Source organism: Ranitomeya imitator, chromosome 5 (genome assembly GCF_032444005.1).
Source record: "Ranitomeya imitator isolate aRanImi1 chromosome 5, aRanImi1.pri, whole genome shotgun sequence".
Taxonomy (NCBI): domain Eukaryota; kingdom Metazoa; phylum Chordata; class Amphibia; order Anura; family Dendrobatidae; genus Ranitomeya; species Ranitomeya imitator.
Genome location: NC_091286.1, coordinates 713,281,273 through 713,304,033, shown reverse-complemented (window position 1 = coordinate 713,304,033; position 22,761 = coordinate 713,281,273). Strand labels below are relative to the sequence as shown.

At 49.2% G+C, this 22,761-nt stretch overlaps 1 protein-coding gene across 1 annotated transcript in view; it reads right to left on the bottom strand.

Moving 5' to 3' along the window:
- LOC138638929 (zinc finger protein 271-like) overlaps positions 1 to 22,761 on the bottom strand; it is a 203,522-nt gene that overhangs the window by 10,828 nt on the left and 169,933 nt on the right. The gene's annotated exons all lie outside the window — the stretch shown is intronic.

Sequence of the window (22,761 nt, the reverse complement as noted above, 5' to 3'; positions counted from 1 at the left end):
ACATATACATACTGTAGCGTTTCACCCACTACGTGTCTTGGGGAACACTCGCTTGGCAGCAGAATAATCATAGACAGGCAGGGTTCCTCACACATATCAGTCCATATGGTTTATTTAAACTCTGCATAAACCAGGTAGGGTACAGTTCATTTCATTACAGCCAGGAAACATTATAGGACATCAGTCAGTTCATATAGCAGACAGGCTTCTCTGCCGTATATTGTGATCCCCTTGTCCGGGGTTACCTTTCAGGAGTTCCACTCCTCACGCTGACTTCACGTCAGTCCCAGGTCCTCAACACAGACCGTCCAGGTCTACGGTCTCTAGGGGCTTCCAGGACCTACAGCACCCAGGCCACTCAGTGCCAAACACGGGAACATGTGACCCACACCCTGGTCACATTATATACCTTTTAACCACTCCCCTGGGTGGGAGTGTGGGTGTGTGGCTAGTTTGTCCCGCCCATCTCACATAACTATACAAACTCTTGAGGGACTAAATGTCCCAGAACAACATTGTATCAGACTTACCACGCAGACTCCTTCTGCGACACATATCGGCCATTCACTACTCTGCCAGTCACTGTTTCATCACCTTTAGGGTATGTGCACACGTCCGGATTTTTCGCGTTTTTTTTGCGGATTTTCCCGATAAAAACGCTATAAATCCGCATAAAAAACGCTCAAATTATGCATCCTATCATTTAGAATGCATTCCGCATTTTTTGTGCAGATGTATGCGTTTTTTTCCGCAAAAAAAACGCAATCCGCAAAAAGAATGGCCATGCTCATTCTTTTTGCGGATTTTCTGCGGATTTCATGCATTCAGGAGAAAGAAAAAAAAACGCAAAAAAATCCGCAAAAAATCCGCGCAAAAAACGCGAGAAAAACGCGCGGAAAAAAACGCGATTTTCTGGCATATTTCTCCGGATTTTGTCAGGAAAAAAACCTGACGTGTGCACATACCCTTATGCCTCCAAGCGCATCTTGAAGTGCACACACAGTGCCCCCTGGCTGTAACGTGGGTCACAACACCACTATACATATATATATATATATAGACATACATACATACATACATGCACACACACACACACACACACACACACACACACACACACACACATATATAGTACAGACCAAAAGTTTGGACACACCTTCTCATTTAAAGATTTCTCTGTATTTTCATGACTGAAAATTGTACATTCACACTGAAGGCATCAAAAGTATGAACTAACACATGTGGAATTATATACTTAACAAAAAAGTGTGAAACAACTGAAATTATATCTTATATTCTAGGTTCGTCAAAGTAGCCACCTTTTAGGCTATGTTCACAAGCTGCGGATCCGCAGCGTTTCCCATGCGTTTACAGTACAATGTAAACCTATGGGAAACGCAATCCGCAGTGCACATGCTGCGGACAAAACCGCGTGGAAACGCAGTGGTTTACATTCCGCAGCATGTCAATTCTTAGTGCGGAATCCGCAGCGATTTTACACCTGCTCCATAATAGAAAACCGCAGGTGTAAAACTGCAGTGGAATCCGCACAAAAACCGCTGTAAATCCGCAGGAAAAACGCAGTGTTGTTGCCCTGCGGATTTATCAAATCCGCTACGGAAAAATCCGCAGTGGAAAATTTCTACGTGTGCACATACCCTTACTTTATTACTGCTTTGCACACTCTTGGCATTCTCTTCATGAGCTTCAAGAGGTATTGTGATGAGGGAGAGGCCGCCATCTTGGATATGGGGCATAACGCTGGCCTCCTATCAGAGATCGGCCTGACTCCATTTTGTCTCATATCAGAATTCACCTGGTCACACGTCTGCAGGGATGAGCACTCCTGGCCCCCACCTTTTCCCCTACCTGAATGAAGACGCTTTAGTATGGTAATAAATGGAGCCCAGTGTAGCAGGCAGATGGCACTTCAAAGATTGAATGGGGAAGCCACGCCAGCAGGGGGCAAGGAGGTGCCTGGGGGCTCAATTAAAGCATACATGTGAAATGGCTACAGGAGGACACGTCTATTGTCCCCCCCCCCAGCCGGAATGTCTACAACATGAAATTATGAATTATGGGCACATCGTCTGAGGTACAGGTTCATAAAAAATATCCTCATAGCCCCGAAGAAATTGCACATCTGACAGTACAATTCCCGAGTCAGTGAGATTTCTGGAACCTGAGATATAGAGATCAGCCTCCCACAGCGATGAAGTGGGTCCAGGTTTGATCCCTGTATGACCGGCAGAACAAACCACATACACTGGTACCGCCCGTGTACTGATCCGATCATCCTGAAAAAGTTATTCCATTTATTAGTTATTGGGAATAGATTTTGCAGGGAAGCTGAAGGGTTGAGATTCTTAGCCCGCCCAGGTACAGGGGGGAGGGACACAGAAGGATTAAGAGCTGAGGACACATGGAGAGTGAGACACAACAACAACAGAAGAAGATGATGATGATGAAATAAGGAACAGGGCATATGCCAGTCAGAGGGGAGCAAGCACATGCTTTTTGGGGGCTCCCCGGCAACTTTAAGTCTTGTACCTGTGGAACGCAGAGCTCCCCGGCCTCCACAAGCAACCTTCAACCTGGTAAATTGACCTCCAGCTTTATACCTATAAGCCTTGTACTATTATGGCTATATTTTACTCTGACTGTAACTCTTTGTATATTTTTACTGTATATTTCTTGTAATTATCTAGTGCGCCCTTAAGGCAATTAAACCATAAATTAATTTTGGGCTGATCCTTTTATTCTGATTGCGAATCCTAGAATACCCAGCGTGGGTATCAGGGCAGTCTCCCCGGCGGCCATTTGCTCTAGGTGCAGTTCCCTTACTGACCTGAGAGACAAAGGGGGCACCGGAGAGCTGTGCCTGTGTAATTACGTCGCGGATTGGTGACGTGGGAGGAACCAGGATACTTCACAGGTAGTCATCGTTCAACTTCACAATTCTGTTCCACTTGTTGATTCTTCACCAAAAATTTACATTTGGTATCTTTATGTTTGAAGCATGATATGTGGGAAAAGGTTGATAAGTTCCAGGGAGCTGAATACTTTAACAAGGCACTGTATATTTGGGGGTTTGTAACAGACCCTAATGAGAATTTTGTTACTATTTATCCCTCCATGTATTTCAACCTATATGGACTTGACATTCTCATTCCTTTCGCTAATTTCCTTCCTTAAAGTGGACTTTAGACAAGACTTTACATAGAGACAAACCCCTCCTCCTCTGCGATTTTTAAGATCCTCTTTCTAAACAGACTGTAACCCTGTAAGTTAACTGCCCAGTCATAGCTTTCATCTCACCGTGTCTCAGTTATTCCCACTATGTCAAAGTTACCTGTAGATATTTCTGCTTCTAGTTCTTCCATCTTGGTTGCCAGGCTTCTGGGGTTTGTGAGCATGCAGTTTAGAGGATTTTTGTTCCAATCTTCTCCCTGTGGATTGTTTTAGAAATTTTCTTACCTCCCTTCCGAATATGTTGTCTTGGGTCTTCTTTGCCGCACCTCATATCCTTCATCAGTATATTATATCAGGCATCTTTCACCTTTTTAAGTGGGAAAACTTGCACAATTGGTCGCTGTCTAAATACTTTTTTTCCTCACTGTATATAGCGACAGGGTCAATGGCAATGTATTTGAGGAAAGATATGTCGCGAAGGTTGTTATCTGCCGTGATGTGAAACCTCTACGTTTTGTCTCCAGCATATTATGTGCTGAGGGGTTAATCAGCCATGACAAAGTTGTTGTTTTTTTGTGAGATAGGACCAAAGCTACTCACCATATCTCCACCCCAAGGGAGTGGTCTGGCAGGTAAATGTCCGACCATTGATTTGATTTGGTAGTTCTGTGTGTTTGGAGGCAAGGAAGCCTCCAGTCTGGTGCTCAATTATGAGCTGGAGTTTGTGGTTTCCCAAAGGGCTGAGGTCGCTGTGGAAAGGTCTTTCTATGTGCTGTTTGTTTTCACTTATGCCAGGAAGGACAATTCATTTAGTTTGTTTTATGATTTATGAACCAGTAAACCAGCCATGAACTTTAACCCCAAGTCTTCCTGTGTCTACCACATTAGCAGAAAAGTGAGTGGCACTACCACAGTTGGTGGTTCGAATGTGGGCAGTGTTCCAGGAACACATGAAGCTGCTACAGAAAAAGTTACATATCCTGGTTAAAAGCCGCCAGCTAGCGAGAGACATCCGGCAACATGGAGAACTTAATCAAACACCTGGTCCAGAAGCAGCAGCAGAAGACGAACAAGCTACTACAGTAGATACAACAGCAAACACAACAACAGTACCAGCAAGAGCAGCAGCAACATATGCAGCTTCTGGCGAGCACCATCCAGGGCAGGCTGACCGCCACACCCCCAAGTACAGCTGATGAATCACACCCCGACGGTGGCAAGACTCGCCATAAAAAAAAGGATACCAAGGAACATGCAAAGATGAAGACCGAAATCTTGGCCCTCCTGGGATTAACTATGTCAGTAAAGCCCAACAAATCCACCACTGGGCATATGCTAGAGTCAAACCCCCTTGCTTGCAGCTGTTTGACTTACTACATCTAGTCCAGAAGTGGTTGCAGCCAGAGTCTGCCATTTCTGCGCAAATAGTTGAGCATGTAATGATGCTTACTATCCTTACTAACTATGTTACACCTTACTAACTATGTTACTATAGGCCTGGATGTCTTCCTGGAGCAGAACAATATTGTATCATACAATTATTAGGTTCTGTAGAAGGACGTAGATCTGGGGATTTATTATGATGGAATATAGGCTGAACTGGATGGACAAATGTCTTTTTTCGGCCTTACTAACTATGTTACTATGTTTATCCACTCCATTCTCAGATGTTGACAGGCAAAAGAACACCATTCATGAACAAGATGATGAAGGAGCGGTGCAAGGTCCTCCATATTGCCCACCTGCAAATCTTCAACTATCTGCAGTCGGACAGACTAGTAGAGCACTTAAATAAAATTTTAAAGGCCATTCTTAAGAAGGTCATTGAGAAGGACGGTCGAGACAGACTATCTGCATCTGTTTCTGCTCTTCTCTGTCAGGCAAGTTCCTCAAGCCTCCACTGGCTTTCATCTGTTCAAGCCCCTGTATGGTTGACATCCCCGAGGGCTCCTAGATATCGCCAAGGAAACCTGGGAACCAGAGGTAACACCCCACCGGAGCATCATAGAGCACGTTGCCCAGATGCAGGAGAGAATGGCAAAAGTAATGCCTATCGTGAAGGCGCATCTCCTCCAAGCACAACAGGTACAAGCAAGGGTTTATAACTGATCAGCAAAACTGAGGCAGCTCCAACCTGGGGACCGCGTGCTGGTGCTTATCCCCACGGTCAAGAGCAAGTTCCTGGCCAAGTGGTAAGGCCCCTAAGAGGTGGTGGAAAGACTGTGCAAGGTTAATTACTAGTTCCACCAGCCAGGACGGAGGAAGCCTTATCAAGTATACCACGTGAATTTGCAATAGCCGTGGCAAGATTGGAAATCGATGAAAGTTCCTAACCAGGGAGCCTGGCCCAAAGGCAAAGTGAAGGATTTCACAAATGCAGAAACTATCGCGGTCGCAGAACCAACTGCTGGAGCGGAACCATGACTTGTTCTCAAAGTTGCTGGGGCATACGCAGGTGGTGGAGCATGACGTTTTGACAGAGCCTCATATAAGGGTGAACCTTAAGTCATCCAGAATTCCCAAAGCATACTGTGAAGTAATCTCAAACAAAGAGAACAGAATGCTAGACTGCGGCGTGATAGAAGAGTAAAAAAGCAGAAGGTCGAGTCCCATTGTCCTCGTGCCGAAGCCCGATGGTGAGTGACTGTTTTGAAACGATTATCACAGGCTGAATGAAGTGTCAAAATTTGATGCGTATCCAATGCCCAGCGTCAATGAACTCATAGAAAGGCTTGAACCTGCTACGTACATCACCACCCTCCACCTGACGAAGCGCTACTGGCAGTTCCACATATCTGTTATGAAAGGTAATTCAGTACCACAATGAACATAGAGGTCAGCGCACATACAGTGACCTGGCAATAACCCAAAAAACAAGAACGAGCTCTGAGACGTGGGAACTCTGTTGACCGCAATCCCTAATCCTCTCCAAACCACACTAAAGGCAGCCGTGGATTGCGCCTGACGCTCCCTATGCAACTCGGCACGGCCTGAGAAACTAGCTAGCCTGAAGATAGAAAATAAGCCTACCTTGCCTCAGAGAAATACCCCAAAGGAAAAGGCAGCCCCCACATATAATGACTGTGAGTTAAGATGAAAAGACAAACGTAGAGATGAAATAGATTTAGCAAAGTGAGGCCCAACTTTCTGAACAGAGCGAGGATAGGAAAGGTAACTTTGCGGTCAACACAAAACCCTACAAAAACCACGCAAAGGGGACAAAAAGACCCTCCGTACCGAACTAACGGCACGGAGGTACACCCTCTGCGTCCCAGAGCTTCCAGCAAGCAGTAAAAAACAAATTGACAAGCTGGACAGAAAAAAACAGCAAACAAATAGCAAAGAGGAACTTAGCTATGCAGAGCAGCAGGCCACAGGAACGATCCAGGAGGAAACAGGTCCAATACTAGAACATTGACTGGAGGCCAGGATCAAAGCACTAGGTGGAGTTAAATAGAGCAGCACCTAACGACTTCACCACATCACCTGAGGAAGGAAACTCAGAAGCCGCAGTACCACTTTCCTCCACCAACGGAAGCTCACAGAGAGAACCAGCCGAAGTACCACTTGTGACCACAGGAGGGAGCTCTACCACAGAATTCACAACAGTACCCCCCCCTCGAGGAGGGGTCACCGAACCCTCACCAGAGCTCCCAGGACAACCAGGATGAGCCATATGAAAGGCACGAACAAGATCGGGAGCATGGACATCAGAGGCAAAGACCCAGGAATTATCTTCCTGAGCATAACCCTTCCACTTAACCAGATACTGGAGTTTCCGCCTTGAAACACGAGAATCCAAAATCTTCTCCACAATATACTCCAACTCCCCCTCCACCAAAACCGGGGCAGGAGGATCAACAGATGGAACCATAGGTGCCACGTATCTCCGCAACAATGACCTATGGAATACTGTTGTGAATTCTGTGGCTGAGTTCACTTCTGTGGTCACAAGTGGTATTGCAGTCTCTGGGCTTCCTCCCTCAGGTGTTTTGGTGAGCTCGTTGGCTGCCTTGCTATTTAGCTCCACCTGAGTCTGTCTTCCTTGCTCCTTGTCAATGTTCCAGTGTTGGATCTGAGCTACTGCATCTTTCCTTGGGCCTGCTGCTCAGCTAGATAAGTGCTTCTAGTTTGTTTTCTGTTTTTTCTGTCCAGCTTGTTATTAACTTTTGCTGGAAGCTCTGAGAAGCAAAGGGGTGCACCGCCGTGCTGTTAGTTCGGCACGGTGGGTCTTTTTGCCCCTTTGCGTGGTTTTCGTTTTAGGGTTTTTGGTAGACTGCATAGTTCTCTTTGCTATCCTCGCTCTGTCTAGAATATCGGGCCTCACTTTGCTGAATCTATTTCATTCCTACGTTCGTCTTTTCATCTTGCTAACAGTCATTATATGTGGGGGGCTGCCTATTCCTTTGGGGTATTTCTCTGAGGTAAGTCAGGCTTGTATTTCTATCTTCAGGCTAGTCAGCTCCTCAGGCAGTGCCGAGTTGCATAGGTAGTGATAGGCGCAATCCACTGCTGCTTATAGTTGTGTGAGGATAGATCAGGTACTGCAGTCTACAGAGATTCCACGTCTCAGAGCTCGTCCTATTGTTTTTGGTTATTGCCAGATCTCTGTATGTGCGCTGATTACTGCACGCTGTGTTGCCTGATTGCCAGCCATAACAGAATACGTTATGTATGGAAAAAGAATCTGGAAGGGTCAGACGAAAAGACACAGGATTAAGAACCTCAGAAATCCTATACGGACCAATAAAACGAGGTTTAAACTTAGGAGAGGAAACCTTCATAGGAATATGACGAGAAGATAACCAAACCAAGTCCCCAACCCGAAGTCGGGGACCCACACAGCGTCTGCGATTAGCGAAACGTTGAGCCTTCTCCTGGGACAAAGTCAAATTGTCCACTACATGAGTCCAAATCTGCTGCAACCTGTCCACCACAGTATCCACACCAGGACAGTCCGAAGACTCAACCTGCCCTGAAGAGAAACGAGGATGGAACCCAGAGTTGCAGAAAAACGGTGAAACCAAGGTAGCCGAGCTGGCCCGATTATTAAGGGCGAACTCAGCCAAAGGCAAAAAGGACACCCAGTCATCCTGATCAGCAGAAACAAAGCATCTCAGATATGTTTCCAAGGTCTGATTGGTTCGTTCGGTCTGGCCATTAGTCTGAGGATGGAAAGCCGAGTAAAAAGACAAATCAAAGCCCATCCTACCACAAAAGGCTCGCCAAAACCTCGAAACAAACTGGGAACCTCTGTCAGAAACGATATTCTCTGGAATGCCATGTAAACGAACCACATGCTGGAAAAACAATGGCACCAAATCAGAGGAGGAAGGCAATTTAGACAAGGGTACCAAATGGACCATCTTAGAGAAGCGATTACAGACCACCCAAATGACTGACATCTTTTGAGAGACGGGAAGATCTGAAATAAAATCCATAGAGATATGTGTCCAAGGCCTCTTCGGGACCGGCAAGGGCAAAAGCAACCCACTGGCACGAGAACAGCAGGGCTTAGCCCGAGCACAAATCCCACAGGACTGCACAAAAGTACGCACATCCCGCGACAGAGATGGCCACCAAAAGGATCTAGCCACTAACTCTCTGGTACCAAAGATTCCAGGATGACCAGCCAACACCGAGCAATGAACCTCAGAGATAACTTTATTCGTCCACCTATCAGGGACAAACAGTTTCTCCGCTGGGCAATGATCAGGTTTATTAGCCTGAAATTTTTGCAGCACCCGCCGCAAATCAGGGGAGATGGCAGACACAATTACTCCCTCTTTGAGGATACCCGCCGGCTCAGATACACCCGGAGAGTCGGGCACAAAACTCCTAGACAGAGCATCCGCCTTCACATTTTTACAGCCCGGAAGGTATGAAACCACAAAGTCAAAACGGGCAAAAAACAACGACCAACGAGCTTGTCTAGGATTCAACCGCTTGGCGGACTCGAGATAAGTCAAGTTCTTATGATCAGTCAAGACCACCACGCGATGCTTAGCTCCTTCAAGCCAATGACGCCACTCCTCGAATGCCCACTTCATGGCCAGCAACTCTCGATTGCCCACATCATAATTTCGCTCAGCAGGCGAAAACTTCCTGGAAAAGAAGGCGCATGGTTTCATCACCGAGCAATCAGAACTTCTCTGCGACAAAACAGCCCCTGCTCCAATCTCAGAAGCATCAACCTCGACCTGGAACGGAAGTGAAACATCTGGTTGACACAACACAGGGGCAGAAGAAAAACGACGCTTCAACTCTTGAAAAGCTTCCACCGCAGCAGAAGACCAATTGACCAAATCAGCACCTTTCTTGGTCAAATCGGTCAATGGTTTAGCAATACTAGAAAAATTGCAGATGAAGCGACGATAAAAATTAGCAAAGCCCAGGAACTTTTGCAGACTTTTCAGAGATGTCGGCTGAGTCCAATTATGGATGGCTTGGACCTTAACAGGATCCATCTCGATAGTAGAAGGGGAAAAGATGAACCCCAAAAATGAAACCTTCTGAACACCAAAGAGACACTTTGATCCCTTCACAAACAAAGAATTAGCACGCAGGACCTGAAACACCGTTCTGACCTGCTTCACATGAGACTCCCAATCATCCGAGAAGATCAAAATGTCATCTAAGTACACAATCAGGAATTTATCCAAGTACTCTCGGAAGATGTCATGCATAAAGGACTGAAACACTGATGGAGCATTGGCAAGTCCGAATGGCATTACTATATACTCAAAATGGCCCTTGGGCGTATTAAATGCAGTTTTCCACTCATCGCCTCGCTTAATACGCACAAGATTATACGCACCACGAAGATCTATCTTGGTGAACCAACTAGCCCCCTTAATCCGAGCAAACAAATCAGATAACAATGGCAAGGGTACTGAAATTTAACCGTGATCTTATTTAGAAGGCGGTAATCTATACAAGGTCTCAGTGAACCATCCTTCTTGGCTACAAAAAAGAACCCTGCTCGCAATGGCGACGATGACGGGCGAATATGCCCCTTCTCCAAAGACTCCTTCACATAACTCCGCATAGCGGCGTGCTCAGGCACAGATAAATTAAACAGTCGACCTTTTGGGAATTTACTACCAGGAATCAAATCGATAGCACAATCACAATCCCTATGCGGAGGTAGGGTATCGGACTTGGGCTCATCAAATAAATCCCGGTAATCAGACAAGAACTCAGGAACCTCAGAAGGGGTGGATGACGAAATAGTCAGAAATGGGACATCACCATGTACCCCCTGACAACCCCAGCTGGACACAGACATGGATTTCCAATCTAATACTGGATTATGGACTGGTAGCCTTGGCAACCCCAACACGACCACATCATGCAGATTATGCAACACCAGAAAGCGAATAACCTCCTGATGTGCAGGAGCCATGCACATGGTGAGATGGGTCCAGTACTGAGGCTTATTCTTGGCCAAAGGCGTAGCATCAATTCTTCTCAATGGAATAGGACACTGCAAGGGCTCCAAGAAAAACCCACAACGCCTAGCATACTCCAAGTCCATCAAATTCAGAGCAGCGCCTGAGTCCACAAATGCCATGACAGAATATGATGACAAAGAGCAGATCAAGGTAACAGACAGAAGAAATTTTGACTGTACCGTACCAATGGTGGCAGACTTAGCGAACCGCTTAGTGCGCTTAGGACAATCAGAGATAGCATGAGTGGAATCACCACAGTAGAAACACAGCCCATTCAGACGTCTGTGTTCTTGCCGTTCAACTCTGGTCAGAGTCCTATCGCACTGCATAGGCTCAGGTTCAAGCTCAGGTAATACCGCCAAATGGTGCACAGATTTACGCTCACGCAAGCGTCGACCGATCTGAATGGCCAAAGACATAGACTCATTTAGACCAGCAGGCATAGGAAATCCCACCATGACATCCTTAAGGGCTTCAGAGAGACCTTTTCTGAAAATAGCTGCGAGCGCACCTTCATTCCACTGAGTGAGTACGGACCACTTTCTAAATTTCTGACAATATACCGTATATACTCGAGTATAAGCCGAGATTTTCAGCCCAAAATTTTGGGCTGAAAGTGCCCCTCTCGGCTTATACTCGAGTCAAGGTGGGTGGCAGGGTCGGCGGGTGAGGGGGTGAGGGCGCTGAGGCATACTTACCTAGTCCCAGCAATCCTCGCGCTGTCTCTGCCGTCCCACGGTCTTCTGTGCTGCAGCTTCTTCCCCTCTTCAGCAGTCACGTGGGACCGCTCATTACAGAAATGAATAAGCGGCTCCACATCCCATAGGGGTGGAGCCGCCTATTCATTCCTCTAATCAGCGGTGCCGGTGACCGCTGATAGAGAAAGAAGCTGCGGCACCGAAGACCAGGCAGAGGGACAGCGCGAGGATCGCCAGGACTAGGTAAGTATAGCATATTCACCTGTCCTCGTTCCAGCCGCCGAGCGTCGCTCCATCTTCCCGGCCGGCGCCTCCATCTTCCCGGCGTCTGCGCTCTGACTGTTCAGGCAGAGGGCGCGATGACGCATATAGTGTGCGCGGCGCCCCCTGCCTGATCAGTCAGAGCAGAGACGCCGGGAAGATGGAGGCGCCGGAACGAGACGCCGGGAGCTGCAATCAAGGGAGGTGAGTATGTGTTTTTTTTTTTTTTATTGCAGCAGCGGCGGCGGCAGAGATTTATGTGGAGCATCTATGGGGCACAGTGAACGGTGCAGAGCACTGTATATGGCACATCTATGGGGCACAATGAACGGTGCAGAGCACTGTATATGGCACATCTATGGGGCACAGTGAACGGTGCAGAGCACTGTATATGGCACATCTATGGGGCACAGTGAACGGTGCAGAGCACTGTATATGGCACATCTATGGGGCACAGTGAACGGTGCAGAGCACTGTATATGGCACATCTATGGGGCACAGTGATCGGTGCAGAGCACTGTATATGGCACAGCTAGGGGGCACAGTGAACGGTGCAGAGCACTGTATATGGCACAGCTAGGGGGCACAGTGAACGGTGCAGAGCACCGTATATGGCACATCTATGGGGCACAGTGAACGGTGCAGAGCACTGTATATGGCACATCTATGGGGCACAGTGAACGGTGCAGAGCACTGTATATGGCACATCTATGGGGCACAGTGAACGGTGCAGAGCACTGTATATGGCACATCTATGGGGCACAATGAACGGTGCAGAGCACTGTATATGGCACATCTATGGGGCACAATGAACGGTGCAGAGCACCGTATATGGCACATCTATGGGGCACAGTGAACGGTGCAGGGCACTGTATATGGCACATCTATGGGGCACAGTGAACGGTGCAGAGCACTGTATATGGCACATCTATGGGGCACAGTGAACGGTGCAGAGCACTGTATATGGCACATCTATGGGGCACAGTGAACGGTGCGGGGCACTGTATATGGCACATCTATGGGGCACAGTGAACGGTGCGGAGCACTATATATGGCACATCTATGGGGCACAGTGAACGGTGCGGGGCACTGTATATGGCACATCTATGGGGCACAGTGAACGGTGCAGAGCACTATATATGGCACATCTATGGGGCACAGTGAACGGTGCGGGGCACTGTATATGGCACATCTATGGGGCACAGTGAACGGTGCAGAGCACTGTATATGGCACATCTATGGGGCACAGTGAACGGTGCGGAGCACTGTATATGGCACATCTATGGGGCACAGTGAACGGTGCGGGGCACTGTATATGGCACATCTATGGGGCACAGTGAACGGTGCAGAGCACTGTATATGGCACATCTATGGGGCACAGTGAACGGTGCAGAGCACTGTATATGGCACATCTATGGGGCACAATGAACGGTGCAGAGCACTGTATATGGCACATCTATGGGGCACAGTGAACGGTGCAGAGCACTGTATATGGCACATCTATGGGGCACAGTGATCGGTGCAGAGCACTGTATATGGCACATCTATGGGGCACAATGAACGGTGCAGAGCACTATATATGGCACATCTATGGGGCACAGTGAATGGTGCAGAGCACTGTATATGGCACATCTATGGGGCACAGTGAACGGTGCAGAGCACTGTATATGGCACATCTATGGGGCACAATGAACGGTGCAGAGCACTATATATGGCACATCTATGGGGCACAATGAACGGTGCAGAGCACTGTATATGGCACATCTATGGGGCACAGTGAACGGTGCAGAGCACTGTATATGGCACATCTATGGGGCACAGTGAACGGTGCAGGGCACTGTATATGGCACATCTATGGGGCACAGTGAACGGTGCAGAGCACTGTATATGGCACATCTATGGGGCACAGTGAACGGTGCAGAGCACTGTATATGGCACATCTATGGGGCACAGTGAACGGTGCAGAGCACTGTATATGGCACAGCAATGGGGCACAGTGAACGGTGCAGAGCACTGTATATGGCACATCTATGGAGCACAGTGAACGGTGCAGAGCACTGTATATGGCACATCTATGGGGCACAGTGAACGGTGCAGAGCACTGTATATGGCACATCTATGGGGCACAGTGAACGGTGCAGAGCACTGTATATGGCACATCTATGGGGCACAGTGAACGGTGCAGAGCACTGTATATGGCACAGCAATGGGGCACAGTGAACGGTGCAGAGCACTGTATATGGCACATCTATGGGGCACAGTGAATGGTGCAGAGCACTGTATATGGCACATCTATGGGGCACAGTGAATGGTGCAGAGCACTGTATATGGCACATCTATGGGGCACAGTGAACGGTGCAGAGCACTGTATATGGCACATCTATGGGGCACAGTGAACGGTGTAGAGCACTGTATATGGCACATCTATGGGGCACAGTGAACGGTGCAGAGCACTGTATATGGCACATCTATGGGGCACAGTGAATGGTGCAGAGCACTGTATATGGCACATCTATGGGGCACAGTGAACGGTGTAGAGCACTGTATATGGCACATCTATGGGGCACAGTGAATGGTGCAGAGCACTGTATATGGCACATCTATGGGGCACAATGAACGGTGCAGAGCACTGTATATGGCACATCTATGGGGCACAATGAACGGTGCAGAGCACTGTATATGGCACATCTATGGGGCACAGTGAACGGTGCAGAGCACTGTATATGGCACATCTATGGGGCACAGTGAACGGTGCAGAGCACTGTATATGGCACATCTATGGGGCACAGTGAACGGTGCAGAGCACTGTATATGGCACATCTATGGGGCACAGTGAATGGTGCAGAGCACTGTATATGGCACATCTATGGGGCACAGTGAACGGTGCAGAGCACTGTATATGGCACATCTATGGGGCACAGTGAACGGTGCAGAGCACTGTATATGGCACATCTATGGGGCACAGTGAACGGTGCAGAGCACTGTATATGGCACATCTATGGGGCACAGTGAACGGTGCAGAGCACTGTATATGGCACATCTATGGGGCACAGTGAACGGTGCAGAGCACTGTATATGGCACATCTATGGGGCACAGTGAACGGTGCAGAGCACTGTATATGGCACATCTATGGGGCACAGTGAACGGTGCAGAGCACTGTATATGGCACATCTATGGGGCACAGTGAACGGTGCAGAGCACTGTATATGGCACATCTATGGAGCACAGTGAACGGTGCAGAGCACTGTATATGGCACATCTATGGGGCACAGTGAACGGTGCAGAGCACTGTATATGGCACATCTATGGAGCACAGTGAACGGTGCAGAGCACTGTATATGGCACATCTATGGGGCACAGTGAACGGTGCAGAGCACTGTATATGGCACATCTATGGGGCACAGTGAACGGTGCAGAGCACTGTATATGGCACATCTATGGAGCACAGTGAATGGTGCAGAGCACTGTATATGGCACATCTATGGGGCACAGTGAACGGTGCAGAGCACTGTATATGGCACATCTATGGGGCACAGTGAACGGAGCAGAGCACTGTATATGGCACATCTATGGGGCACAGTGAACGGTGCAGAGCACTGTATATGGCACATCTATGGGGCACAGTGAACGGTGCAGAGCACTGTATATGGCACATCTATGGGGCACAGTGAACGGTGCAGAGCACTGTATATGGCACATCTATGGGGCACAGTGAACGGTGCAGAGCACCGTATATGGCACATCTATGGGGCACAGTGAACGGTGCAGAGCACTGTATATGGCACATCTATGGGGCACAGTGAACGGAGCAGAGCACTGTATATGGCACATCTATGGGGCACAGTGAACGGAGCAGAGCACTGTATATGGCACAGCTATGGGGCACAATGAACGGTGCAGAGCACTGTATATGGCACATCTATGGGGCACAGTGAACGGAGCAGAGCACTGTATATGGCACAGCTATGGGGCACAATGAATGGTGCAGAGCACTGTATATGGCACATCTATGGGGCACAGTGAACGGTGTAGAGCACTGTATATGGCACATCTATGGGGCACAGTGAACGGTGCAGAGCACTGTATATGGCACATCTATGGGGCACAGTGAACGGTGCAGAGCACTGTATATGGCACATCTATGGGGCACAGTGAACGGTGCAGAGCACTGTATATGGCACATCTATGGAGCACAGTGAACGGTGCAGAGCACTGTATATGGCACATCTATGGGGCACAATGAACGGTGCAGAGCACTGTATATGGCACATCTATGGGGCACAGTGAACGGTGCAGAGCACTGTATATGGCACATCTATGGAGCACAGTGAACGGTGCAGAGCACTGTATATGGCACATCTATGGGGCACAGTGAACGGTGCAGAGCACTGTATATGGCACATCTATGGGGCACAGTGAACGGTGCAGAGCACTGTATATGGCACATCTATGGGGCACAGTGAACGGTGCAGAGCACTGTATATGGCACATCTATGGGGCACAGTGAACGGTGCAGAGCACTGTATATGGAGCACATCTATGGGGCACAGTGAACGGTGCAGAGCACTGTATATGGCACATCTATGGGGCACAGTGAACGGTGCAGAGCACTGTATATGGCACATCTATGGGGCACAGTGAACGGTGCAGAGCACTGTATATGGCACATCTATGGGGCACAGTGAATGGTGCAGAGCACTGTATATGGCACATCTATGGGGCACAGTGAACGGTGCAGAGCACTGTATATGGCACATCTATGGGGCACAGTGAACGGTGCAGAGCACTGTATATGGCACATCTATGGGGAAATATGAACGGTGCAGAGCACTGTATATGGCACATCTATGGGGAAATATGAACGGTGCAGAGCACTGTATATGGCACATCTATGGGGCACAGTGAACGGTGCAGAGCACTGTATATGGCACATCTATGGGGCACAGTGAACGGTGCAGAGCACTGTATATGGCACATCTATGGGGCACAGTGAACGGTGCAGAGCACTGTATATGGCACATCTATGGGGCACAGTGAACGGTGCAGAGCACTGTATATGGCACATCTATGGGGCACAGTGAACGGTGCAGGGCACTGTATATGGCACATCTATGGGGCACAGTGAACGGTGCAGAGCACTGTATATGGCACATCTATGGGGCACAATGAACGGTGCAGGGCACTGTATATGGCACATCTATGGGGCACAGTGAACGGTGCAGAGCACTGTATATGGCACATCTATGGGGCACAGTGAACGGTGCAGAGCACTGTATATGGCACATCTATGGGGCACAATGAACGGTGCAGAGCACTGTATATGGCACATCTATGGGGCACAGTGAACGGTGCAGAGCACTGTATATGGCACATCTATGGGGCACAGTGAACGGTGCAGAGCACTGTATATGACACATCTATGGGGCACAGTGAACGGTGCAGAGCACTGTATATGACACATCTATGGGGCACAGTGAACGGTGCAGAGCACTGTATATGGCACATCTATGGGGCACAATGAACGGTGCAGAGCACTGTATATGGCACATCTATGGGGCACAGTGAACGGTGCAGAGCACTGTATATGGCACATCTATGGGGCACAATGAACGGTGCAGAGCACCGTATATGGCACATCTATGGGGCACAGTGAACGGTGCAGAGCACTGTATATGGCACATCTATGGGACACAGTGAATGGTGCAGAGCACTGTATATGGCACATCTATGGGGCACAGTGAACGGTGCAGAGCACTGTATATGGCACATCTATGGGGCACAGTGAACGGTGCAGAGCACTGTATATGGCACATCTATGGGGCACAGTGAACGGTGCAGGGCACTGTATATGGCACATCTATGGGGCACAGTGAACGGTGCAGGGCACTGTATATGGCACATCTATGGGGCACAGTGAACGGTGCAGGGCACTGTATATGGCACATCTATGGGGCACAGTGAACGGTGCAGAGCACTGTATATGGCACATCTATGGGGCACAGTGAACGGTGCAGAGCACTGTATATGGCACATCTATGGGGCACAGTGAACGGTGCAGAGCACTGTATATGGCACATCTATGGGACACAGTGAATGGTGCAGAGCACTGTATATGGCACATCTATGGGGCACAGTGAACGGTGCAGAGCACTGTATATGGCACATCTATGGAGCACAATGAACGGTGCAGAGCACTGTATATGGCACATCTATGGGGAACAGTGAACGGTGCAGAGCACTGTATATGGCACATCTATGGGGCACAGTGAACGGTGCAGAGCACTGTATATGGCACATCTATGGGGCACAGTGAACGGTGCAGGGCACTGTATATGGCACATCTATGGGGCACAGTGAACGGTGCAGAGCACTGTATATGGCACATCTATGGGGCACAGTGAACGGTGCAGAGCACTGTATATGGCACATCTATGGGGCACAGTGAACGGTGCAGAGCACTGTATATGGCACATCTATGGAGCACAATGAACGGTGCAGAGCACTGTATATGACACATCTATGGGGAACAGTGAACGGTGCAGAGCACTGTATATGGCACATCTATGGGGCACAGTGAACGGTGCAGAGCACTGTATATGGCACATCTATGGGGCACAATGAACGGTGCAGAGCACTGTATATGACACATCTATGGGACACAGTGAATGGTGCAGAGCACTGTATATGGCACATCTATGGGGCACAGTGAACGGTGCAGAGCACTGTATATGGCACATCTATGGGGCACAGTGAACGGTGCAGGGCACTGTATATGGCACATCTATGGGGCACAGTGAACGGTGCAGAGCACTGTATATGGCACATCTATGGGGCACAGTGAACGGTGCAGAGCACTGTATATGGCACATCTATGGGGCACAGTGAACAGTGCAGAGCACCGTATATGGCACATCTATGGGGCACAGTGAACGGTGCAGGGCACTGTATATGGCACATCTATGGGGCACAGTGAACGGTGCAGGGCACTGTATATGGCACATCTATGGGGCACAGTGAACGGTGCAGAGCACTGTATATGGCACATCTATGGGGCACAGTGATCGGTGCAGAGCACTGTATATGGCACATCTATGGGGCACAGTGAACGGTGCAGGGCACTGTATATGGCACATCTATGGGGCACAGTGAACGGTGCAGGGCACTGTATATGGCACATCTATGGGGCACAGTGAACGGTGCAGAGCACCGTATATGGCACATCTATGGGGCACAGTGAACGGTGCAGAGCACTGTATATGGCACATCTATGGGGCACAGTGAACGGTGCAGAGCACTGTATATGGCACATCTATGGGGCACAGTGAACGGTGCAGAGCACTATATATGGCACATCTATGGGGCACAGTGAACGGTGCAGAGCACTGTATATGGCACAGCTATGGGGCACAGTGAACGGTGCAGAGCACTGTATATGGCACATCTATGGGGCACAGTGAACGGTGCAGAGCACTGTATATGGCACAGCAATGGGGCACAGTGAACGGTGCAGAGCACTGTATATGGCACATCTATGGGGCACAGTGAACGGTGCAGGGCACTGTATATGGCACATCTATGGGGCACAGTGAACGGTGCAGGGCACTGTATATGGCACATCTATGGGGCACAGTGAACGGTGCAGAGCACTGTATATAGCACATCTATGGGGCACAGTGAACGGTGCAGAGCACTGTATATGGCACATCTATGGGGCACAGTGAAGGGTGCAGAGCACTGTATATGGCACATCTATGGAGCACAGTGAACGGTGCAGAGCACTGTATATGGCACATCTATGGGGCACAGTGAACGGTGCAGAGCACTGTATATGGCACATCTATGGGGCACAGTGAACGGTGCAGAGCACTGTATAAGGCACATCTATGGAGCACAATGAACGGTGCAGAGCACTGTATATGGCACAGCAATGGGGCACAGTGAACGGTGCAGAGCACTGTATATGGCACATCTATGGGGCACAGTGAACGGTGCAGTGCACTGTATATGGCACATCTATGGGGCACAGTGAACGGTGCAGGGCACTGTATATGGCACATCTATGGGGCACAGTGAACGGTGCAGAGCACTGTATATAGCACATCTATGGGGCACAGTGAACGGTGCAGAGCACTGTATATGGCACATCTATGGGGCACAATGAACGGAGCAGAGCACTGTATATGGCACATCTGTGGGGCACAGTGAATGGTGCAGAGCACTGTATATGGCACATCTATGGGGCACAGTGAACGGTGCAGAGCACTGTATATGGCACATCTATGGGGCACACTGAACGGTGCAGAGCACTGTATATGGCACATCTATGGAGCACAGTGAACGGTGCGGAGCACTGTATATGGCACATCTATGGGGCACAGTGAACGGTGCGGAGCACTGTATATAGCACATCTATGGGGCACAGTGAATGGTGCAGAGCACTGTATATGGCACATCTATGGGGCACAGTGAACGGTGCGGAGCACTGTATATAGCACATCTATGGGGCACAGTGAACGGTGCAGGGCACTGTATATGGCACATCTATGGGGCACAGTGAACGGTGCAGAGCACTGTATATGGCACATCTATGGGGCACAGTGAACGGTGCAGAGCACTGTATATGGCACATCTATGGGGCACAGTGAACGGTGCAGAGCACTGTATATGGCACATCTATGGGGCACAGTGAACGGTGCAGAGCACTGTATATGGCACATCTATGGGGCACAATGAACGGTGCAGAGCACTGTATATGGCACATCTATGGGGCACAATGAATGGTGCAGAGCACTGTATATAGCACATCTATGGGGCACAGTGAACGGTGCAGAGCACTGTATATGGCACATCTATGGAGCACAGTGAACGGTGCAGAGCACTGTATATAGCACATCTATGGGGCACAGTGAACGGTGCAGAGCACCGTATATGGCACATCTATGGGGCACAGTGAACGGTGCAGAGCACTGTATATGGCACATCTATGGGGCACAGTGAACGGTGCAGAGCACTGTATATGGCACATCTATGGGGCACAGTGAACGGTGCAGAGCACTGTATATAGCACATCTATGGGGCACAGTGAACGGTGCAGAGCACTGTATATGGCACATCTATGGGGCACAGTGAACGGTGCGGAGCACTGTATATAGCACATCTATGGGGCACAATGAACGGTGCGGAGCACTGTATATGGCACATCTATGGGGCACAGTGAACGGTGCAGAGCACTGTATATAGCACATCTATGGGGCACAGTGAACGGTGCAGAGCACTGTATATGGCACATCTATGGGGCACAGTGAACGGTGCAGAGCACTGTATATGGCACATCTATGGGGCACAGTGAACGGTGCAGAGCACTGTATATGGCACATCTATGGAGCACAGTGAACGGTGCAGAGCACTGTATATGGCACATCTATGGGGCACAGTGAACGGTGCAGAGCACCGTATATGGCACATCTATGGGGCACAGTGAATGGTGCAGAGCACTGTATATGGCACATCTATGGGGCACAGTGAATGGTGCAGAGCACTGTATATGGCACATCTATGGGGCACAGTGAACGGGGCAGAGCACTGTATATAGCACATCTGTGGGGCACAGTGATCGGTGCAGAGCACTGTATATGGCACATCTATGGGGCACAGTGAACGGTGCAGAGCACTGTATATGGCACATCTATGGGGCACAGTGAACGGTGCAGAGCACTGTATATGGCACATCTATGGGGCACAGTGAACGGTGCAGAGCACTGTATATGGCACATCTATGGGGCACAGTGATCGGTGCAGAGCACTGTATATGGCACATCTGTGGGGCACAGTGAACGGTGCAGAGCACTGTATATGGCACATCTATGGGGCACAGTGAACGGTGCAGAGCACTGTATATAGCACATCTATGGGGCACAATGAACGGTGCAGAGCACTGTATATGGCACATCTATGGGGCACAGTGAACGGTGCAGAGCACTGTATATGGCACATCTATGGGGCACAGTGATCGGTGCAGAGCACTGTATATGGCACATCTGTGGGGCACAGTGAACGGTGCAGAGCACTGTATATGGCACATCTATGGGGCACAGTGAACGGTGCAGAGCACTGTATATAGCACATCTATGGGGCACAATGAACGGTGCGGAGCACTGTATATGGCACATCTATGGGGCACAGTGAACGGTGCAGAGCACTGTATATAGCACATCTATGGGGCACAGTGAACGGTGCAGAGCACTGTATATAGCACATCTATGGGGCACAATGAACGGTGCAGAGCACTGTATATGGCACATCTATGGGGCACAGTGAACGGTGCAGAGCACTGTATATGGCACATCTATGGGGCACAGTGAACGGTGCAGAGCACTGTATATGGCACATCTATGGGGCACAGTGAACGGTGCAGAGCACTGTATATAGCACATCTATGGGGCACAGTGAACGGTGCAGAGCACTGTATATAGCACATCTATGGGGCACAGTGAACGGTGCAGAGCACTGTATATGGCACATCTATGGGGCACAGTGAACGGTGTAGAGCACTGTATATGGCACATCTATGGGGCACAGTGATCGGTGCAGAGCACTGTATATGGCACATCTATGGGGCACAGTGAACGGTGCAGAGCACTGTATATGGCACATCTATGGGGCACAGTGATCGGTGCAGGGCACTGTATATGGCACATCTATGGAGCACAGTGAACGGTGCGGAGCACTGTATATGGCACATCTATGGGGCACAGTGAACGGTGCAGGGCACTGTATATGGCACATCTATGGGGCACAGTGAACGGTGCAGGGCACAGTATATGGCACATCTATGGGGCACAGTGAACGGTGCAGAGCACTGTATATGGCACATCTATGGGGCACAATGAACGGTGCAGAGCACTGTATATGGCACATCTATGGGGCACAGTGAACGGTGCAGAGCACTGTATATGGCACATCTATGGGGCACAATGAACGGTGCAGAGCACTGTATATGGCACATCTATGGGGCACAGTGAACGGTGCAGAGCACTGTATATGGCACATCTATGGGGCACAGTGAATGGTGCAGAGCACTGTATATGGCACATCTATGGGGCACAGTGAACGGTGTAGAGCACTGTATATGGCACATCTATGGGGCACAGTGAAC